Raw genomic sequence first — 10598 nt, forward strand, 5'->3', positions numbered from 1 at the left:
TTACCTTGTGTATTAATTTACGTACAGAATAACAAAATAATAATCTGATTAATAACATGCTAACATAGTAACATGTATTTTGATTTTGTAAATGCAGAAAGACAGACAGGATATGTGTACGTGTCCCAGACTCCCAGCCGATAACTTAGAAATTCCCCTGGATGGTTATATTCATATTTAAATAGATTATTGTAAAAAAAAGGACAAATTTTGAAAAATATATCTATTTAAATTATGAATGTTTATAAAATGAAATAATTGTATGTTCTATTCAAATCTACATGAATCCAACCACATGATGAGAATGCCGAGGTTTATATGAATTAAATAAGTTTTTTTTGACAAAATTTAGTTAATAGTTTAAAAAATATGAGCCGGCTCAGAAGCTGAGTCGAGCCGAGCCAAGTGTTTACATGAGCCGAGCCGAACTGAGCTTTTTCTTTCAAAATCGAGCCGAGTCGAGTTTGGGTTTTTTCAATTTTGAATCCAATTCGTTATGAAATATTGAGCCACTCAATTCATTGATTCGTGAACCAGCTCGACTCATTAGCAGCCCTATCCCAACTACATAGATATGTAGGTATAATGTCTATATTAACAGTTTCTTTTTTCACAATTAAGAGATTTGTGGATATGTGTATCTCTATGGCAAATGTAATTTGATCCTCTGCATGTATTGAAATATATAGAAACCAATCAGCCTGATATATTGGAATATTTTTGCTAGTTCTAATTTTTTTTTGTAGGAAAGCGTTTCTCTATACTGGAATACTGGATCGAGGAAGAGATAATAATATGTCACAATTGTAAATTGTAGCTGAAAAAAAATATTCACTATTCACATACAGGCTGTTATTTTATTTTCTTTCACATTTTTATGTTTGAATATGTGCTTCCATTTCTCTCTATGTTTTTTCACGGATCTAGATATTACTTAATTATAAATTAACAATTAATTTGTCAAAAGTTAGAAATATTTTTCATTCGTACTCATTATTGATACGCGTAACGTATACAGTTTTTTATATGTTATGTACAACTTTGGCTTTGTTATTATCATCCTAGCCGAAGCAAAAGCGAAGTTGATTCCTAAGTATACAATTAATAGTCGCAAATATATATAATTTTTTTGAGGGTTGAAATGCTTTTATTTTTTGTGCGTTTTATGACTCTATTTTTAAAACTTTAATAACTCAAAATTTAAAACTTAAATGTCAAAATAAAACTGTTAGATGTGATCTATGTTATTTTCTCTATGTGCTCATAAAAATTATCACATTTCAATTTTGTTTTTATGTGAATCAATAAGTTCAAAAATGAATGTCTAGAAATCATTCACATTAGTGCATTTTTTTTACAAGCTATTGATGACAATCAAAATAAAATTGAAATTTCATAATTTTTTACACGTGCATAAATAAAATGATGTAGATCATATCCAACAGTTTTACTTCCGATTTTTTTAAAAATACCCAAAATAATAAATATTTTATTTAAAATGACCAAGTTTTGAGGGAAATTTTAAAAATGTCCAGGCCGCAGATTTTTTCTGCGCTCCGAAAATTTTTTTTTTTTTTTTTTTTAGAATTTTTTATCCCGAGCGCAGATTTTTTCTGCGGCCCGGATTTATTTATTTATTTTTTTTTTTTTTTTTTTTAGAGTTTGGAGAAAAAAATCCATGGTTTGGTATATGTATAATATGTATAATATATATATCTATAATATAATATAGGCAAATGCTTCTGTGCATACAAAATTTTCTAGACCGTTCATTTATTCATGATCAAATGGTTCATATTTCTTCCGCTCAATTACTTTTCCCGTTAAATTTAACGCAATGCTTTTGACGGAAGGGCAAAACAGTCATATAACAGCGAAGATATGACCAATCCCTCCATCTCCAATTTCTTTTGCTTATTCCTTCTCCAGTCTCCATTCTTGTAAACCTTAGTCTTCGAGTAGGGTTTTCTCTTCGACCACTCCCCACAGCCTCAGACCTCTCGGCATCGACTTCTCGAGCGACAATATTAGGTCGCGTGAACCCTAGATCGCCTGAGACCCTCTCGGCACCGTCTCTCTCAGGTGATTACTGTGTTTTTGGTCTAAATTGTTGAGTTGTAAAGTGCTTACTAATTTCTGAGCTCCAAGATTACTGTGTTTTTGAGCAATATATGAGCAAGGGTATGACTCCTATGCCTTTTTCAAAAAAAAAAATAAAAAAAAAACGGGTATAGTCTGACAAGTGATTGGTATTAATATCAATTACCTTGTATTACTTATTTGAACATGAGACTACAAAAAGTTAAGTAAAAACTACTTGCGTTAACTTTTACTTTTTATTTCTTAACAGACAGCTTTAATTTCAAGATTGACTGAGAAAAATAATTCTATTGTTCAGCAAAAGAACAACCTTCGGCAATCAACGGTCAGTGCCTGTCTCTTTGTTAGACAGGTACATTTCATAGATTGCAACTTCCTTTTGGTGTGTTTAGTTTAAGCTTTTCCATTTCAGAAGTTCCAAATCAAGGAATTTTGAATGCTGTGATAATTATACTGTAAGTGATCTCACGATATCATTAAATTTGAATCTGTAAAACACTTGAAATGCTTGAAGTTTTGAGTTGATTTTATTCAATAAATGAATGCTTTCAAGGTGTTTGATGAAATGCTTGAACCAAATTAAGATTTTAGATAAGATTTGTAGAGCTGCCATTGATTGTGCCTGGGTGTTTGATGAAATGCTTGAAGGTGTTTGAATGATTCATAATGGCCACGGTGATTGAGCTTGAATATTTTTTAAAACTTTTAAAGCCTAGTAGCCAACTGATTCTTTACACACCACTTAAATTTTTTTGATAAAATTCCAGTAAGCAGTAGCATCAAGCAGTAAGCTGTATGGTGGATATCTGCGAGTATTCCTTGGTCCATTATTTCTTAATCTACCTTTTCTCTGATTATTCCTCAATCTACATGTACCCGCCATGGGCTCAAAGTCAGAACAAAGAGGGCACCATTTGTGCGTGTTCTTGTCATTATCATATTTCCAATAGGCAATAGCGTATCCTATCATTAAGGTAAAATTTTGTGGCTTAATGTAATAATTCAATATTGACTTTTAAAATCCTATTTTTCTGTCTGTTCCACATTTTGTATACTGCTTAATTATTGATTGTGCTCATCTACTTTCCCTCTTCATTAATGCAGGGTGGTGACTCATACTGTAAATATCAGAAGTTCACAGAATAGCGAAAGTCTTCATTATTGTTTGTCCCTTTTTGTTCCTTTAAGTCACTCCACTCATGTAAACCTTTCAGATATATAGGAGGATTTTCTGCAAGCATTGAAGGTAATCATTGAAGAGAAGGGGTTAGTGTTACACCCTTAGCAAAGTCTTCATCGAAAAAGCCCTTAAGGAAGATGAGGGGCCCCTGGTAAATATATAAGTTCCTTTATATTTACCAGTTTTGCAAATTTCTTATTCAATAATATTAATGAGTTGGTTGACGTACTTAGCTTAACTCTATATATTTTCCTGTCCCATGATCTCTAGTATGATGACATGAAGACATGCATCTGTATTCCGGTAAGTTGATGCTGCACTAATACTGGTATTGTCCTATTTTTCAACAGTACAAATCCAATGCAATGCAATGTAGTGATCATGACATGACAGCTTGTATATCTAATTGTGAAACCCATATAACTTACATTAAGAAACCATCTAATCTAATAGAGGTAATAAAGTCTCAAAGGTGATATAACAGAAGTGTTATCACGCGGTCGTAGTGAATAGAAGGATTTGTTAATTTCTCTTTTTTCGGTCTTATTGCATTCTGATGTGCAGAGAAAATGAATTTCATTGCTTTTGCTTATTCTATATTGTATATAAACCATTCACTGTATAGTTTAAGTTGACCTTTTCATTTTTTATTATTTCTTCAGATTTTGTGTTTTGGATTATTAGTTCTAATTGGCTAAAAAAAAAAAAAATTTGAAAGTGAAATCATTAGTTTGTCCAATGTATGTTCCAATGAGTTAGTTCAAGCTAGTTTTTGATCCAATCGCTTCATTTATTAAGCAAAAAAAATAAAATTAAGTTTCTTTTAAAGCTTACTGATGTGTTTTCAGTACACAGGACGACATTTCTTGGTTTTGGCCAATTAAAAAGACAGACATGCCCTCTCTCTCGCTGTTATTTTCTAAAAAAAAAATGCTTGCAACAAATATGTTTTACCAAATAGAGTTACTTTTTTTTTCTGGATTTATATGTTATTTGATATCATTGCTTAAAATGAAATGCAGGGGAATCGGCTATGCCGCGCATAGTGTATATGCCACTCTCCACCTCCCTTTGATCACCGCATGTCAATCCAGAACCTCACAGTTCAGGTTTGTCAGATTTTCTTCTGAACCACAGGATTTAACATGCTGTTTGAGTTGAGTACTGGTACAGTACAGAATCACTCTGGTAGGCAGTAATTTGTTCTTGTTTTGCCTCTTTTTTTCCCTCTTTTGTTCAATTACATACTAGTTGTGATGCATTCTTAGTACTTCCGTACTAGTTCAATATTAGCAGAATATTCTTGAAATATTTGATAAAATCAACTCCATCAACTTAAACTCGTACCTTATTTAGTTGCATGAAGTTTTTAATGCATCAGTTCCATCTTCTGCTCAAGCGTCGTTTGATTAAAAACTATTAATTGCTATCAGAAGTTAATATAGAATGACTAAACTGCCACTAACCTTTGTAATGTGATATTACCCATTTACTGCAACTTTTTATGAGCAAAAGCAAAACACTGATGTTTCTTCACGTCATCAGCCCTGAGATCAATGCACTTGGTGAGACATTAAGATAGTGTTGAGTTTAACGGGCTGAGGGAAGAGGCTTGGCTACTTGACATTTTTCTTCTTCTTTGGTATTATAAACAAAGTAACAATACACAGATCAATTGCTGGTCTGCATGTTGACTTGTTTTTTTGTGTAATATGTCTCAAAAGACCTTACCTTGATTTGTATGAATTGATTGGGCGTCTAGTTCATTTATTTGTATAAAGTTCGGCCAACAACAAAAACCATACTATACTACTTAAAACACCTAGAAAGCAGTTTTTCAGTTATGTCCCATACTGGTACAGTGATTCTATGCCTTTTTTTTTTGGAAAAAAAAACTCTACCAACCCTTTTTTTTTTACCATAATAGTGATTACATATTTTTATACAAGCATTGTGATTTCTGTCGCACTCGACAGATATTTAACCTCAAAATTCTATCCAATTCAAAACTAGCTTTGAGCTAGTTGGATCGGTACATTGGTATCAGCTCAGAACAAAAGCATTTGTTTTGGAAATCATTGAGGTGGATTCAACACGTTCAAAATGTATGATGTATGTGGTGTATTTTTCATTGAATGATTCTGGGCGAAGCATTTGAAGGGTATATTTTCTAAGAATTTTAATTGATTTATACATGTACAACATTTTTATTTTATTTTGAAAAATATTACGAAAGTTGTACAAAATAAAATTAAGCATCAAATAATTTGAAATAAATTACAAAAATATATTTTCTAAGTTTTTGCATTTTTTTATGACAAAATCACAACTTATAATTGCATTTTATATAATCACACATGTTAATAATGTGGACCGTTTATTTTCGTACAAGCAATCAAGAGTTGATCTGCAATAAAAGTGGCCATAATTGAAAAAAAGCAATCAAGGGTTGATCTGCAATAAAATAATGTTTTCGTACCGCCAAGCGATTAATTAGAAATAATTGGTCATAATCGAAAAAAATCGGCCAATTAATTCGGACTGATCAGAGTCGATTTATTTTAAATTTTTATTTGTTATTATTTAGTAATTTTTTAATCTGATTGTTTCAGTCAATAAGTCTTTCGAATTTGAGACTGTTATTTTTTTATTTATCTTTTATTTTATTTTTTGTCATTTAATAATTTAAAAAAAAATTATTTCATTTTATATTTTTATTTGGGAAATTTTAATGATTTGCACGTGTCCAGAATTTTATTTTATTTTGGAAAATATTATGAAAGTGATACAAAATAAAATTTTAGGCAGCAAGTCATTTGGGAAAAAATAAAAAAAAATATTTTCATTTTTTTACTTTTTGCATGTTTATTTCTGATTTTTCCATTTTTTTATTAAAAAATAAGTATTTTTTGCATTTTTTTTTACAACAATGCATACAAAAAAATTTCTAAATGATTTTTTTGACAGATTAACGGCATTTTTTCAATTTTTTTGACATATAAAAAAAATATAGTACCTTGATCATTTTTTGAATTTTTTTATCGCAATACATCATCTAAATTTTTTGGCATTTGTTGCATTTATTTTTGGACCGTTCGTTTTCACGCGGGAATTCAACGGTCGATCTGCAACCAAAGGTGTCGAAATATGATCTAAAATGATCAAGGTACAATATTGAACGCAACCAACAGAAAAGTTCGAAAGTTTCATTATGTATGAGCTTCGATCGAACACGAAATGTTTATGGCCATACGATGCTTCAATTTTCTATCAACTAGATGGATGGCTAAATGGAAACAAAAATTCATCAAATTTTCATAGAAGACAAGAAATACAATGCTCTTTGATTTCAATGGTCCTGATCGGTCAACGGACAACGCACTTTCATGCGCCTTCATTAACTTAGAAAGCAAGAGTTTATGTTTCATAAAACATAAACTCTTGTGTTGTGAGTTAATGAAGACACACAATGATCTGTTGTCCGTTGGTCGATCGGGACCGTTGAAATCAAAGAGCACTTCATTTATTGCCTTCCACCCAATTTTGATCAAATTTTGTTTTGATTTAAATTTCCATCTAGTTGATCGAAAATTAAAGAATCGTATGGCCATAAACACTTCGTGCTGGATTTAAATTTCCATCTAGTTGATTGAAGCTCATTTATTGCCTTCCACCCAATTAAAGGAACTTTGTGCCATAGGCCCATAACGTATTCGAACGGTTGAGATTTTCCAAAAAGCCACGCAAAATATGAGATATCTGAGAGGATGGGAATTCGTACAGAAAGGGAGCCAACGGGTTGCGATCACGCGGATCGCTGACGTGGCTGTACAGTTTTTGACGAATCCCGCCAAAAAGAGACTATCACTTCGTTTTACCTCCCTGTACAGCCTTTTCAAGTTCGCCTTTCCTCTCTCTTGCATTGCTTCTTATTTCTTGCCCTTTCCTCTTCACCAAGATGGAGATTGGCAACTACGCCTCCAATCCATCCCTTTGTCAACGCCTCCCCCACCACGCCTAATCCCACCAAACCCTCTCCATCTCTACCACCCCCTTCGACACGACCCCATCAAATCCCGCCAAAACTCCTTGCTAGAATTTGACATTGTCGTTGACAGGTGGGGGTTCGGCTCCGCGATAACTTAGAGCAGGTCTCTCTCTCGATATAGATTTTCTATCAACAGCTTATCTTGTCAGTTTAATTTTTCCAGGATTTGTTTTTGTTCTTTAATTTTGGTTCCTATTAGTTACTTGGATTGGTTTGCTTCTCAAATTTCAATCTTCAGCTCTCAAATTACTAATCGTTTGGATATACGTAGTTTCATTTTAACCCTATGTTGATGTTGTGAGTTATGACTAGCATATAAAGTGAACATATCAAAATTATTGAGAAGAAAAATTGCCAGCATGTTATTGAAATGAAATTCATCTACTTTTTGTTCAGAATTTAGACAGTTAACTTGTACTTCATTTTTATTTTGCCAAGGGCAAGTTTTGAAAGATGTTACCTTGTACATACTATCACACAATAATATCAATGTTTCTGTTTTCTGTTTTCTATTTGTCTTTTCAGGTCATGCTACCAGGTGTGGCAATTATAATTGCTCCAATTGATCAAACAAGGCAAGTTATTTTGTAGAGATTTTTGTTGTTTATTGTTTCTTATGAAATTTGAAAATTTATTTACAAGTGCTGCCCACCTAAGTCAATATTATTCTATAGGAAGAAGCAAAGAGTAGCTAGGAAGAAGAAAGAACAGGAGGTCCTACCAGCCTATTGTACCTACTTCTTAGTTGACCTTGTTAGCTGACCTTGTTGACCTTGTTGATGTATAATGCTTATTTTACCTGCAGCTCATTTTTGCTTTTATTTGCAACTTTTTCTTTAAATTTCTAATGCTTGATCCTCAATTTCTGGTACCTGTCAGTTTTCGGTACAGGTCAGAAATCACCTCCAAATACTGCACATCACAGTGGACTGTTCAATGCTCAAGGTTGCTGCTTCGTCAATTTTCATTTTTTAGCTGAAATCTCTTTGGTAGTTCTTTTGGTTAAAGCATATTTCTTTTTAAATTAGGCTTGGTTAAAGCACATTTCTTTTTAATTTTCTTTTTAAAGCATATTTCATTTTCAATTTTCTGTTTTCAAGGTTGAAAAAAAATAGTACTTCAATTGATGGCTCCAATGAAAAAAATATAAACCCAGTGTGTATCAGAGTTGGCAAAATAATATATATATATTTTTTCCATAGTTTGCAAAAAATAAGAAAAAAAGAAAAAAGAAAGTGTACTAGAGTAAGTTTAGAATCACCACATAAAGACATTACATCAAATTGATAATAGCACCTACCAGTACAAGACATTATATCAAGGTTTTAAATAGCGATTATAGTGTTATAGCTTTTAAGGTTCGAAGTACAAGAAAGTTATGGTGATGTTTGACAAGAAGCAACTGACTAGGAGTTGGTAACCAAAAATGATACACTTCATGCTATTGCATTGTTTTTAGTGCCAGTTGATACACTTCATTGGTTATTGTTGTTGGTTGTTACTATTCCATAAATATTTCATCATTGTTTATGTAGATGCCGCTTGTATGGTTGTATACAAGTCCTGTTGCATGGATGATGCAACACTTGATTGTGAATTTCTTCCATGACTTGCTTTAGAGGGTCCGTTATCAATTGATGATATCTGGAGGGTCTAAAGTATAAATCTGGAATTTTTATTTGTTTGACTTTTGAACCTTGAAAACAGGGATATAAATCCCTAGTGTTACCAAAATCCAGCTCATTCTATTTCTATCCCTCTCAAATTTTAGTGTTACCAAAATCCAGAGGACAAGATGAGCATAGTGACACCCTCACATCTGTGTCAGACAAGCTTAGCCGAGAGGATGAGATGAGCATCCATAGCGGCTGAGGGAGAGGTTTTCATAAACGAAAATGATATCATACACGAATACGATGTTGACGAAGAAGGTTTTTTTTCCTCTCTTAACTCTATTCAAAACAGAAAAATTCTAATTAAAGTTTCTCCAACTTTTTAACTGCTTTCTTCCAGTATAGTGAAATTTGAAAAGTAAAAATGACTCATCTGTTAACTGGGTCAGTGGTGATGCTGGTTATGGACCTGTCCCTACAATACCAAAACCCTGAGTTGGACATGCATGCATGCATGTTGGTGTACAAGGTCTTACTATATGTTAGATTTTTGGCTTTTGTTTGTGGTACACTAGCATTCAGTTCCGAAATGTGTTGCATATTTTTCAGGAAATTGAAGAAGCTATTTCCAAGATGCCTGCTTTTTTTAGTGGTAGAGGCTTTGCGTTGACATAAAGCATCTGACAATGTGGTTTCGTGTGTAACATTTGTCACTAGAACAAACTTATCAAATACATTTTTGTTTCCTTGTTTTGCTTCACTTTTCTTTTCAAATTTACTTGCTAAAGATGTGGTGTCATATTTCTCCTTATATTTTCAGCAACTTATATATTGTCAATCATAAGACTATTTTGCCCTTATATTTTTAGTTCTTATCTACCTAAAATCAGATTATGCTTTGATGATTATAAATGCTATATGCGCTGGTAACAGTCTTCATTTTAAAACTTGGTTCAATTGAATTTCGTGTATATTATAGAATTATGTGGTACCAGTCATTGGTACTGTCAGAGCAATTGAAGGAGAGAGAGCCAACAAGAAACTCTAAACGTCTAGATTTCATCATAAAACAAAGTGAAAGCTTCCAAGTAGCAGGTATTCTATACCATGAACAAAAAGTTTCCAGCCATTGCAAAATTAATGAATCTAGTCAGTCAACCAAATTGGATATGCTGCATTTCACGCTAGTTGACTTGCCTACAAAACCATGACATGACCTTCTCAACTAGTTGCAATGAAAATAAAAATTAACAAAGTCTTGTAGATAAATGTACTAAGTGAAACAAAGTTATGTAGATAAATATCATAATGAATACTTGTATTTTCACATATTGAATGAACCATCAGCCTTTCAAATTAAAAGAAAATTAAACAACAGCCTGTCAAATTAAAAGGAAAATTAAACATCAGACCCCTCTAGCTTGCAAAATTGTAAATGTTGAGGATCTTAGCAAAACTTTCTCCCTGACACCATTTATCTCTTGGGAGCTTGATTCCATCTATTCTTGCCTAGTTTACCAGTAAGTGCGGCAAATTCAGATTTTCAATAAGCACCAACAGAAAGATACAAAAGTAATAATTAAGTCTTTAAACAAGCATACAAAAGGACATACTAGATATAAACCAAAATAAGTCATACTGGATATAAACCAAAATA

At 32.5% G+C, this 10598-nt stretch overlaps 2 long non-coding RNA genes across 8 annotated transcripts; both read left to right on the forward strand.

The window, feature by feature from the left end:
* Window positions 1-1906: 1906 nt before the first annotated feature.
* On the forward strand, window positions 1907-5079 carry LOC144567227 (uncharacterized). Of its 6 annotated transcripts, none has more exons than XR_013515376.1 (6): window positions 1907-2082; window positions 2351-3074; window positions 3205-3431; window positions 3551-3583; window positions 4303-4468; window positions 4826-5079. It is a non-coding gene; the product is annotated as an uncharacterized LOC144567227 (long non-coding RNA). The 6 variants fall into 6 exon arrangements; XR_013515374.1 differs by having other exon boundaries at window positions 2351-2555; window positions 2994-3074; window positions 4303-5079; XR_013515372.1 differs by having other exon boundaries at window positions 2351-2452; window positions 2868-3074; window positions 4303-5079.
* Window positions 5080-7195: 2116 nt separating this feature from the next.
* Window positions 7196-9694, forward strand: LOC144567586 (uncharacterized). 2 transcript variants are annotated; one of them, XR_013515456.1, is made up of 5 exons: window positions 7196-7431; window positions 7854-7907; window positions 8007-8109; window positions 8208-9259; window positions 9551-9694. It is a non-coding gene; the product is annotated as an uncharacterized LOC144567586 (long non-coding RNA). The 2 variants fall into 2 exon arrangements; XR_013515455.1 differs by having other exon boundaries at window positions 8007-9259.
* Window positions 9695-10598: the final 904 nt, after the last annotated feature.

This window comes from Carex rostrata, chromosome 16 (genome assembly GCF_964058835.1).
Source record: "Carex rostrata chromosome 16, lpCarRost1.2, whole genome shotgun sequence".
In the NCBI taxonomy this organism is placed as follows: domain Eukaryota; kingdom Viridiplantae; phylum Streptophyta; class Magnoliopsida; order Poales; family Cyperaceae; genus Carex; species Carex rostrata.